The 13199-nt window shown below is 37.7% G+C and overlaps 1 protein-coding gene and 1 long non-coding RNA gene across 6 annotated transcripts in view; one reads left to right on the top strand and one right to left on the bottom strand.

Annotated features, from left to right (window-relative positions):
- Positions 1-13199, top strand: part of ANTXR2 (ANTXR cell adhesion molecule 2) — a 121159-nt gene that overhangs the window by 35298 nt on the left and 72662 nt on the right. The gene's annotated exons all lie outside the window — the stretch shown is intronic.
- Positions 1-13199, bottom strand: part of LOC135579376 (uncharacterized) — a 104584-nt gene that overhangs the window by 36740 nt on the left and 54645 nt on the right. The window lies entirely within an intron of this gene.

Below are 13199 nucleotides of genomic sequence, written 5' to 3'. Positions count from 1 at the left end.
CTTTTTTTCCCCATTTTTGTGTTATTTCCCTGGTGTACTTGCCAGCTTTGGAATGGGCTTTAAATAGTCATCTCTGACCAAACCAATTTGGACAGTGCCTTAAAAATGAATATTCAGCCAGTTTATTAAACACTGCAAAGGTCTGGCTTGTCATAAGTTTTATGCAGATTAGCTGTTTTAACAGGGCATAATATGCTCTCTTCTAGATAATCTTTAGGCTCATTGTTAAATAGATTACATTATCATTGACACTTACAAGCTATTATTAAAATTACATGTCAAGATGTGTACCACTGCTCAACATGTAACGATAAAACGAGGCACAAATTTAACAGAAACAGCAACCTCCTAACAGCGCTGTGGCTAAATTGCAGTTCTAGCCTTATTCTAAGTGTCATTGTCCACGGCTGCACGTGACTTCCAGCCCTTTGAGCAAATAATTCTTCCATCCTTCTCTCAAATTCAGACATGCCCTAGGCTTTTAATATCACTTCAATTTCATTGTTCAGATTCATGAGATAGTAGCTTGAAAAGGAAATTCTAAGCTAATCAGAAGTCAGAAAACTGCATGTCAGATATCAGCCCTGTAGGAGGGAGGAGGCTTTGCGGCTATTGACTTTCTCGCTGTTTTGCAAGTTCTTCTCAGGGAGTTATTTGGGATGAAGTTAGTATTATTCTGGTAGGAAGCTCAGAAGTTCATTAGCAGCTCTGCATTATCATTTTGTGGTAATTCTTAGCAGTTTAAGAACCAAGCATATTGCATAGATGATTTTTTTGAGTAGTTACTTTTCTGAGGAAAGCAAGAACCAAAGCTGTAAGACTGATAGCAAAACCCCAAATGCACATCTGTTTTGTTGCATCAAATGGTAACTGGGAGAAACGTTGAAAAGCAGAAGAAAAAGCTTAAGTGATTGGAAGAGAATGGGGTTAATCACTGCAGAGGAGCTACATTGTAGACTCTGTGCACCAGCGAAGCTCTTCCCTGGGGAGTAAGCACTGATTTATGCCAATGCAGGAAAAATAACCATGGAGGAGAGTTACACTGGAGAGCAGAGGAAGGGGATGAGTTCTTAATTCCATTTTGTTTTCCTGATACTCAAGTTGCCTTCTGCAAAGCTATGTGAAAATGTCGGATCTTGTTCTATGCGCAGCAGGAGTTTGTTACACCTATGTGCTGTTACATTAAACAGTGCAGTTGCACTGTTTTCCGCTGAGCTAGACTGAACATGGTTGTGTGCCAGTTGTACAACAAAACAGCTGTAACAAACTGCTGTCTTAGCTAAAATAAATCAGCACCACATATAGCTGTAAGAGAACTAATTTTATCATCAGGAATATGTACATCAATCAGGTTAAGAACTCCTCCTCTCCCTGCCAAGTATTTAAATGAACTTACCTTGCAATAGAAAAACCACCACAACAGATTGGGCCCACAATATTAAGCACCTCAAAACCTGAAGCTGTAAATGCTTTTCCACATACCTTTAGTTTGAGAGTATGTAAACAGCCTATTCTGCCAAATGAACATAAAATGCATAGAATATTTATTTTTATAAAGCACAGTGGAAGTTATTTAAACATACTGCATTTTTTCTTGTTCTGTGAAGGGCTTGTTTGGCCTCAGAAACATCGTTGAAATAGAAAAAAACTCACCATATTGTAATTGCAGTGTGGATCAAGCACCTAATTACAGCACATTTCTTACCAGCAGTGTTTGTAAGAATGTACAAACACTACACATGAAATTGTACTGCTCCACAGAAAAACAAACCAAAACAAAACATTTTGCAAAAGTTAGTATGCAAAACTTACTTCCATAACCTGATATTGAAGTACTTGCAGCTTTGGCCCAGAGATAAACAGTTGGCTGTGCATAAGACTGACAGCTATGAAAGATATGTACACGCTTGAACTCTTGACTTTCCATTGGCACAGCTCAGGCTATTGCTGGATAGCTCCCAGTAATTCCTCTAGTGGAGCTAATATTAGTCACTAATGCAGCAACAACCAGTCTGCTCTTTTTCTAGTGCTCTTTTTAGTGGAATTAAGAGCAACACAAGCAACATTAGCTTTGTGACTTTTAAACCTGCAACTTTGTTTCTGGGTAAACAGTAAAGTCCCATGTAACTGGTTTCATTATAGTTTTATAATTTGAGACACTCCTTGTAGACTGATGAATTTGCACTTTTCACATGCAGAACAATAGAAACCCACGTGGAGTAAGTAAGACGCCAAAGTACCCAAGATCTTTGGGTCTCCTGGGCTTAGGCCATTGTGTATTTCTAATTTCTTTCCAGCTGCTGACTGCATTTAGTTAGGAGCCTCCAAAAATCCAGCTGTAGATTTAGCCAACCAAACATTCTTTATCAAAGCCTGCTTTTTCATAGTACCATGTAGCAGATGGATGTGGTGGTATCCTTAGGTTATGTGACAACATGACTGTGCGGCCTGTGCCACTTAAAATACCTTCTTGTCAAGCTACTTCCAAGGTGCAAAATTAAATAGTCTTCTTACAAAACTAGCTCATTTTAAAAGACTCTTGATTAGCTAACAAATGAGAACTACTTGGGATTTTCACATGAGCAAGCTATGCATTATAAAAAAATGTTTGAAAGAATGAAAATAATCCAGAAAATATCAAGTACACTCTGCAGGATGGTGAGGAGACAAACCCAAGAAAGTTGAATTGCTTTGCTTCATGTACTTTGAGAGATCATTTATATACTGTGAGGACAAGTGTAATATTACAACTAAACTGAGTTACTAAAAAGGACTCAGGTCCTACTGCATTGACCATTTAAAAGCCATATGCCTTTAGGGTCTTGGAGTATATTTGAGAAAATTGGTTCTCTTTTTTAGCTTAGGCTTGAATTTGCTGTCCTGCCACAGCACAAGGGAATCAAACTGAATCATATTGCTTTGACCTCTCCATTACTTTAGCTGTTTCTGTAATAATTATACTTTGGAAAGAAAATAGAGCCTTTGTCTCTTTGGAAGACCAGTATAAGAAAAAATGGTATATTTTTGTAAGTCTGCCTTCTTGCTCTACCTTTGCTTTTCTTCATTTTGTTCCAAGTTCTTTGAGTACATGTTCTGAAAATGCATCTGTAGACTTGATTTCACAAACAGATGGCTTCTGTTCCTCTAAGCCAATGGTAAAATCCCCTCGGCCTATCCTAAGGCACAATATAGACATTTCTCTTATATCCTGAACATTTACAAATTCTTTTATTTGATGAGTGGATGACAATAATGCAAGTTTAACCTAGCACAACAGTATAATATTTTACTGAAATATTTGTAGTAAATATTTACCTGTCTACTACTTAGATACCTCCATTTGTTGTTTAAACTGTAATTTCTCTTTGAAGTACTACAGGAGGAGATTTTGGATTTGCTGGTACCTACTGAAAAAAATCCAATTTGATCTTGTGCATATACTTATCTAAAAAAATAAAGAAATGTTTGGTCTAGGCTATGCAGTAGATTCTTCAAAATGAACCAAGAAGCTGAGAAATTATAATTGTTCTTAAAATAGTTCAGAAAACTACAGAGGTTTTTTTTTTTTTAAATGCAGCTGCAGTTTTGCTCATCAGCTTCTATGTTTATGCATCCTGCTCTTGAATTCACAAGAAGTGTTTGCTCTAAGATTAGCTTATAAACTGAAGTGAGCATTTTACCTCTCAGTCCAACAAGAATAGTAAGTGTATTTTGACTTGAAATACAACAACTACGTCTACCTGAACCCATATACAAAAAGTTGGTTGTGTTTCAAAACACCAACAAAAGGCTAAACATCAGGTTAAATGGGATCATTGCTTTCATTTGAGTATCACATGGTTTCCACATCTCAGTTGAGTGACAATTTGACACCTTTGTGGTGAATGACACTTGAATTTACCTATCTGAAGGGTGCCTTAGGATAGAAGTGGGCAATATCTTTCTCCTTGGGCTTGTAGGCTTAAGGAATAATAAAGCCAAAAAGGACAAAACCAAACATAAACCTGAGTGCAGGTGAAACTTCACTTACAGTTAACTTGAGCTTATGATCATATTGCATACAGAGGTGGTACAGTCTGCATTACTGCTTTTTAATGACCTTCTATTCAAATCATGTTGACTTCAGCTTGCATATATCTCTTCCTACATCCTGTCCAACATGAACAGCTGGTGGCACTTAAAAAGCAAAGATTAAATAGGATTTATTTTTGTGTGGTAGGAAGGAAAATTACACTTGTATTCCCAAATTCTTCATTGCCTCCAGTTTCAAAGTATTCAACTTAAGTTTAGTCCCCAGTATGCAGTTCACTTGAAACAAAGTGCACAACAATACGGGACAATCTTTGGTCATCAGATTTTTTTAATGTATTGCTAGTAGTAAGAGCTCTTGGCAAAAGAACAAGTTCAGTAGTTTACTAGTAACTTTAAATGTATTTCCTATCCAGACTGTCCAATACAGAGTTACTAAGAAAAAATTAATCTTATTGACCAAGTTGTATGAGAATCTGAATATAATTGGAGAATTTATAGCACAAACTCATACAACTATAAGATAAAGTAAGAACTTTTGTCCTAGAAAGAAAATATAATGAGAAATGATCTCTAGGACTAAGCACATTGCTTTATGTTTCTGAGCTGCAAATACTACCTTTAAATGTGCTTTTATTTGGCTGTTAACCAGACTTCTGACAGCAGAAGCCTGTGTCATTCAAGTCTTTGTTCTTCCTGTTGATAACAGCTGCTTTGCTTGTTTTCAACTTGTGCATGGGATGGAAGCACAGAGGGGATTCAACAGCATTGTGTGGTTTCTGCACTGTCACTTTTCAAGTCTTTACATTTTAATATTTTGTTTTGGTTTATCACCGATTTCCTTTTGATCCTGTCTTTACAATTCAGGAATCATCCCTTAGGCCTTTGGAATGACAAGATGAAGAAAGGAAAAAAGTAACTGTCTCTTTATATAGCACCTTTAAGTAGCTGATTTCAGAAACTAGCTTAACCGCCTGTTGCATCCCTGTGTCTTCCTCTTAAGAAGTTTCTCAACTTCCCTACATGTGAAAACAACTTTTTTTTTCCTGTTTAAGTTTTAGATTTTTATTTCCCCACAGTAGGAAGCCAGCCTTGTAATGTTTAGTAATGCTATTTGGGTGTTTTTGTTTGGCAGTCCACATTACCTGACCTCAGTCTATTTTTGTTTGAGCTAGTGCTAAAACAAGCTTCATGTCTTGTCTTTTTTATACCTTTTTTTTTTTTAATTTTTTTGATAGCCTATGATCACCTAAATGCTGGCAAGAGATTTTTCTCTCTGGTCAAAGTTTGGGTAGTATGATCTGAAGTACAGGTTGAAGGCAGAATTAGTTCCTCTGCTTTTTGCTGTGGATCACATAGAGGGCTGGAGACAACGGGAAATAACCACAAGCTTCAAATTAAACACTGCTTTGGGTGCATTTTTCAATATGTGCTTCAGGGAAGTCAAGGTTCTGTCTTCTGGAAGAGCTTGTAGGTCTGTGCAATTGGGCAAGTCAACTTGTGTATCCAGTGCATTTCTTCCTATGGGTTTCTGACAAATTAATGTAAGAAGCATAAAAGAGTCTCTTTAAAGCATATTCATTGCAGTTTGCAGGACGCACCAAGAAGCTCCTGCTCACTACTTTAGAGGTCTTGAACATTATTTACAGCAGCTATGCAGGAGAAAACTAAAACCAGCTGAAAACCCAAGAATTCATGCCCAAGTTGTGACTGGCACTCTTACCCTCAGTTTCTGCCTCCCTGGGCAACAATCTCGCAATACAAAGCAGAATCACATGCTTCATATTTAATTATAGGTGTTTTTTGATTCAAAAATGTTTCTGTGAACGTAGAACAGTGGTATATTGAGTCTCACCTTCCAGTTTCAAAGTGTCACTTTTATTAATACCAGCACAAGATTTAAGAGGAAGAATACAGAAACATGAAAGCAAACAGACACAGCAAAGATGAATGGATTGTAGGCTCCATTCTGCAAATTACCTCATTTGGTTTCTAGACAGCTGCTCTTTTTCAATAGCAGCTGAAAGGTGTTCTACAAAATGGTTGTCATGGCAGGCTTCTAACAAAGGATCCTAACTATTACCCCACTTCCCTGACTAGCCCAAAGACAGAGCATATTATGCCTTTACTCCATCCACTGCTTCCTGGGAGCCAGAAACTTAAAAATTACTTCTGAATTTCATCTCTTGGGGAACAAGAACATGTTACATTGGCCAGCAATGTTTCCAAGTTCATTATGCAGGCAGAATGCCATGCAAGTGCTTGCATCTTCAGGGATATGTATAATACATGCGGAAGCAGCGAAGCCATCATTTTCAAGTTTGATTTGACTATACTAAGAAAGCCTTTTTCTACTGTTAATTCCCTTTTCTTCTCCAATACCTGTAGGAGCTTAAACAACTCTTCTGGCTTCCTCCCATGTGCTAGTACACATGCAGTATTAAGAGACATATAATTAAGGCATTTACCTAGGGCATTTCGGTTTTCATTAATACACAATGATCAGATTTCATAAATCTAATTTCTACTGCAGGTCCTTTATGGAATCTTTATTTTTGCCCTTCTTTTTCCTGTGGTTGACAATGGCAAAGAAGTGATCCTTTGTAAGGTGAATGATGTTTAATACATTTGCCTAATTAACTTCTGACTAATAATTCTAACCCATTAAGTAGCTAGTTAGTATATGTTTTGAATAAACACATCTGGTCGTGCAATGAGTGAAGATTTTGTCTACGTGTGGGTAACAGATGTGATGGTAGTTTCCCCAGTGCTCTCTTTTAAATAATTAACAGCACACTGGTGAAGTAGGCTTAGACAGACAGCCACAAAACCAGCTGTATAGTTTCAGAGCTGTGTCTGTGGACATGTGCCTTATCTTGTTAGTCTGCTTCATCTATTACATTCCCTTTTCTTCGGTATTTCAAAAGCTATGTGTAGCTCTAAGAAACATCCTTTTAAGTAACTTTGGACTCTTGGCTTCTGGTCTGAAAGGCAGCAGGAGGAACAATGTGTCAGGCCACCCAAGGGGCAAATAGTTTTGAATTCACAAGCCTTGCAGATTGATCTCACTTACCAAACAAAGGGCATTTGAAACAGTCCCGCCCTACTGCTTCATTACTGGGAGTTGCTAAGCTAGGTTTGGAAACAACCTTCTTTTGAAAGAAATGTCATCTCATGGTACCCTACTTCTTTATGTAGTCAATAGCTTCTTAGGCTGCAACAGCTGGTAACTCTTATCGATCTCAAAAGTGAGAAAAGCTAAGATTAGTTACATGCAGAAGAGATCATTCCTTCCAACTCAGCTGTCATTTTGTTTTTCAAAGTTTGCTTTTTGTGATGGGGCTGTTTAAAGTTCTGTTTTTTTCAGGCAGAGGGAGGAGGAATTATGCCAATAAATTAAATAAACAACAGGATATTTTGCAAGAGACTAATTCACACAAATTTTACTCCTTAAAAATGTAACCTGAGTTCTTGCTTACCAAAGGGCAAGGTAAGATTTGTTCCTACCTCCAAGGGTCTGTGAACCCTGATCATTCTGTGGCTGTACCATAATGGTTAACATGGAACTGTCATTAGTTCTAGTGATACAGGCTCACAGTCTGTGACCTTTGTTTTGTAAGGCATCAACAATAGCACAGCTGCCCCTGCATAGTTGGGATCTCAAACCTGCAATTTGGCAAGAGTAACAGAACAAATTGGATAAATATACATAAACACATTGTGAAGAAAGGGAAAACAGAACAGAATGAACCAGAGCATCATCCTAGAACTTGTTTGATAGGGATGATTTGAGTAGGCATATGGTATAATTAAATGTGCTTTCAAAAACATTGGCCCGATTCTTCAAGCAAATATTAAATAAATATCTAAATAGAAAGAGAGCTGACATAGTATCATTATTTGTCTCAAAGGAGGCATATGAATGCCTTTGGAAATGTGTGCAAGTGGGGGCTGGGCGTGAATGATAAGCAGATTTACATTCCCACACAAAAATTGTCATTAGTTTATTGTTAAGATTACACAGTTGTACTTTCTTCTAACACTGCAAGCATTAAGAAACCAGGCAGGCAATGAGGTAATATTTTGACCTAACTCAGCATCAATTTTCACGTCTTATTAATTCAATGTTGGCATAACAGACCACGACAGCCACTGTAATACCTCTCATACACAGTTTCCATTCAACCATACTACCTACAATGCACATATTCAAGAACTGAAAATCATTGCTCTGCTCATCTACACTATGACCTTTCAATGCTCTGTTATTTAGGAACTCAATAACAACTGTAAGTTAAAATTAGCCTTTGTCTTTCCACATGCCTTTTACAAGAAGAAAATATAATAAGCCAAGAAATTCTAAATGTGTTATTATAAAATAAGTCTAAGCATGTATTTAGATGATGCTCTTCACAAGTCAGACCAGGTATATTTCCCATATAAGCTGCATGCAAGTACCCAAAACCATGTGATTTCCAGAGTGTGTAGATAAACTTACGAGACGATCTACATATTCAGACAAGCCCCCATAACTTCATCAAGTTTGTTAATGTGAAAAGAAACATTAATTTTTCTGCCTTAAGGAGTATTGAGAAGAGTTGTGTGCAACTTAATTGAGTTGTATTGTGATGTTTAATTAACTGAAAACCAGGTGAACATGATGATTACTGTCCTTTTCTATGGCTATGACTGGAATTGCTGTTATTATTTTTATTTTGTCTCTTTTTGCTCCTTGGCTGAGAAAGGTAAAATTGTGGGAAACCTGTTGCAATCAGAGAAGAAGGACCAAAGAAGGGAAGCTCTATCCAAGCTGCAGATTTGACTTCTGTACTTTTCAGGAGTCATTTAAGAAAGTATGACTATTTCATGGGGAGTGTTGAGCATTTTCTATTCTCTTTCCTACTAACAAAATACCTACACCTTCTTTTTGTGGCATTGTCAAATGCTTTACTTGTCAAGTAAAGCAAGAGATTAATTTGGCCATAGAACTTAATTACTCATTAATGTAATGAGGGGGTGTGTGCACATGATGAGTACTTAGCCACTTGAAATTTAGGCAAGTTGTTTAAATACTCAAACATGAGTTTAAGGACCCATTTCCAAAGTCTCATCTTCAGTCTGTAAACTATATTGTGACTGTAAATTGCTTGAACAACAAACACCTTGTCCAAAGAAAAGGGGAACCCTTAAAATCAGGATTAAAGAGAGTTTCTCAGTTAAGAGGTATCTTATTGACCAAGATACTTCACATTCCAAGTAATACCAGTAATTGCTATTAAAAAAAAAAACCAAAAGCACAATAAATCCCCATGACAAGTTACCTCTCAGGAACCTGTTGTGTAGCTGTACCTTAGGAAGTATGTGGTGGAGAACAGGCAGTCTGCTGTTACAGAAGGAAGCACCAGCCATCAGAACAAATAGCAGACTTCATTTGACTTGCCAGCTTTCCTACATCCAGTTGCCCTTCCCTATGCTCAGTAGCTGAGTGGTTCTTAAATGTTGAAGATGTAGTAGTAGCCAACACCAAGGAAAAAAGAAAGGAAGTGAACTCTGTTCACTTTTAACTTTCTGCTGCCCTCGTTAACCACATGACTTAATCGTGCTCACAAATTGGTAGGCTGGTTCTTTGAATTAGGTTGTTTTTACCTGTTTTCATTCCAGGACCTCTGTGCTCAGGCGACTGAAATACTTCTCCATCATAAATGTACTCATAGTTCATTAGGCCCATTGATTCAATATTAACATTATGTTTCAACAGAAACAGCTATTCTTCCCCAGAAGCACTGGATAAAGAGGGCTGACATGAATCAAATCCTCTCCTACCTGAACTCATTCCTTTCTTTGCAAAATCACTAAGAGCACTTATTTTCAGCATCAGTGCTTTAGCTTTTTTTTTTTTTTTCCTGTGCAAACATTTTGTTCCAATAAAAATGAAAAAGCATGTGGCTACTAATCATTGGTTGCTCACATGGTACCATCTCTTCCCACCCCTCTTTTCCCATCTCGCCTCCCCCCCAAAAAAAGAAAAATAAAGCTAGCAAAATAAATTTGGGTAGAGGGAAAACAGAAATATAGCTGAATTAGTCTTAATATATGTTATAAATATTAACTTCTGAAAATATTTTAGAAATACATTTAGTTTGACACAATTAGAGTATAATGGGAACTATTCACAGATGGGAACATACTCAATGAATTGTATAGGCTGACTGGCTCCTAAGACATATGGATCTGATGTTAAGATCAGTAGTAATTTCTAATGCAGTCCTTCACGTTCCTCTATAGGGCACACAGTGTTCCCAGAGCACTGAGAAGGAGTGTGTGAGCAGAACTAAGTGCTTAATATTATGCAGTGGACATAGTATCCTGAGCTGAATTAATAGACTAATTTAACATAATAATGACATTTCATAACCTGTTACTGCAGGTTCCCATGATTCCATGAGATCAGATCTAATTCATTGCCGGCTTACAGTTCTTTCAAACTCAAAAGCACTTTCCAGGAGTGAAATGCTTCTGTCCATTTCCCATGGAAAGCCAAAACCCAATAGACAGTATATTGAATATGCTGCTGAGAAAGCTAGATAGTTCTGGGGTAACAAGAGTGGATCCTAGGGGAACTGTAATTTGAATTTATGTCAGTGCTAAGCTACACCAAGAAAGGAGAGAGAGAGAGGAAAAAAATATTAGAAAATAATTTGTACTAATTCTTACCAAAACCCCAAACCACCATAATGATTTGCATAAAGTGCAGATCTTGCTATCCTCAGGAAAATAATTAGGTATTCCATTTTATGCCTGTGTGGCTGGTGGGAGGAAAACAACTCTGACCATTTATCTTAATTGCGGATTATTAACTGTCTCCAGTAAAATTCCCATTGACTAGAGCAAACTGTTTCCTGTGCTTCCCAGTCAGAGCTGACCCTTGGCAGAGTGGAACTGCACTGAACATCTGGCAGGCAGGGATTGTAATCCTGCTCCAAGGGAACTTGCTGGGTCCTTACGCAGCTGGGGCTTTTGATCTAGGAACAGCAACTAAACCAGAAGTATGGACGTGAAATGCCTTCCTCTGTGGCTCTGTGTTGCCTCCTCCTGTTGCAGGGATGTGTCCCTAGGCTCATATTTGTAGTCCTGGAGTGCTTGTTAACCGAGGCCAGGGGAAAGGATATTCTGTGCTTTGGTTGGTTAGAATGTGTGGGTAAATATTAGTTGTTTCCCCAGCAAATAATGGCAGATGATTTCAAACAAGCTTGTGAAATGAAACCCCTGTGTCCATACACTGAGGTTGGAGCTTTGGCATAATTAATGGTCCACAGGCAGATACATCAGAGACACCATCACCTACTGCTCAGAGTCCTATGGCTGTCTCCCCTACAGTATAGCTGAGCATTAATTGTCTCCTTCTGTATGCCAGTACATCTGCTTTTCAATCCTCAGGCAGAAAAGGGGGGATGGCATGACAGAGGCTACCTCACTTGGCACTAAAAATTTCAGTCATCTCCTGAGGGGAGGTCAGTATTTTTTGGCAATGGAGCTTATCCTTCGAATGGTAAACCATGGAATACTTGCACTGAGTGACACCTTGTATTTGTTCCAGCTATGAACAGTGGTGAACATTTCAGGTTAAAAACCTGAACATGCTGTTGTCAGTCATAGTGTGTTCCAGTTTCCCCATCTCTCAGGTGACCATCAAAATAATGTATGGTCACATTGGTACCCCTTTGTGCAGCCAGACTGTTGTGTAGGAGATGGTAAGTTACATGGGGTAAAGTGATGGGAATACATAAAAATGATACTTAAATTGATAGTTCTACTGAAGCCTTCTCCCACCACTGTTACTGATTTTCCAGTGTGTGATTTCTCTATACAGAGCTATATGTATGCAAAATATGTATAGATATATTTAGAACACATAAACACACACACTATTGGCTTACCAATATTAACTGTGTAATAAAGCTATACATTAATTCATAGGAGTATTTTTTTAGGGGAAAGCACCCTTTTAAGTACATAGATCAAATTTTTTCCTTCCTACTATGTACAGCATTTTAGCTATTTTAGTGCTGGCACTTGATTCTAAAATACCTTTAGTCACCATAATTTTAATAACTTTTTGAGCAGTTGCCAGTTTAATTTTCAGTGTGTGAAAATTGGAGGTAAATTATTTATTACTTCCAGCAAATGTCTTTCACAATTTTATTTAATTTTTTTCATGTTTTTTAATGGGTCATAAAATGGCACTCTTTTATTGGATACTCATAAAGTAAGGTGCAAATGAATACTTTGCAAGTAGGTTACTGTGGATTGAAATGTCAGCTGTATTTCACAGGATATGAAATTCTTTAGACCAGAGCTATAGCAACATATGGCAGTGGGCCACATTCCTCTTCTGTAATAGCAGTGGACATAAAGGAAAGAAAGAATTGCGATTGCTGGGTCTTCTCAAGTTACATTTTTTGGTAAATTATTTGTTGGATTGGGTAGTGGGCCAAGACTGATACAATTTTGAATTGCAAGTCTTGTGGGTAACTTTGGTAATAAATAAGAGCATTTTTTAAAAGCTCTTTTCAGACTTAAGTTTTCCAGGATTGATTCCCATCCAAAAAGTGATACTTCACAGATAAAATATAGGACAATCCTTTCCACATTAAGCAAGGACTGTGTACTGTAAATAAAAACCTTCCACGTTAAGCAAGGACTGTGTACTGTAAATAAAAACCCCACAGTTTTTCCTATTACAAGGAAATAGCTTAAAAGGTATGGACCACTGGAAAATGGCACATTAGACCTGTGGTACCTAGGAAGCAATTGAGTTTGTGACTATCTGGACAGCATGTTAATTACACATGCTTATTAGCTCAAGTTTGCAATCTTTTTGATTTCACTTTACTCAAGTGCCATATCAGAAGTGATCAAAAGATACAAATGAGTGTCCTGGATAAAAGCCTTAAACGGACACTGGATTTGGGCACTGCTGTGGTTTTGAGGAACAGTGTGAAGGGCTGCACTTGTTTTTCCCTGGAGGCTCGTTCCTGCAGCCATGTTTTTTTTCCAGCTAGACAGAGAAGCTGGCCAACTCCTTGTGTTCTTGGGTATAACTGCAAGAAGGCCTGGGTATTTGTGCATGGAGTGAGTGGGCCTTGATGACCAGAACCTCTGATTATTAT

Source organism: Columba livia, chromosome 4 (assembly GCF_036013475.1).
Source record: "Columba livia isolate bColLiv1 breed racing homer chromosome 4, bColLiv1.pat.W.v2, whole genome shotgun sequence".
NCBI classification, from domain to species: domain Eukaryota; kingdom Metazoa; phylum Chordata; class Aves; order Columbiformes; family Columbidae; genus Columba; species Columba livia.
Note: the sequence above shows the minus strand (reverse complement) of the source record. Positions and strands in the feature narration are given on the sequence as shown.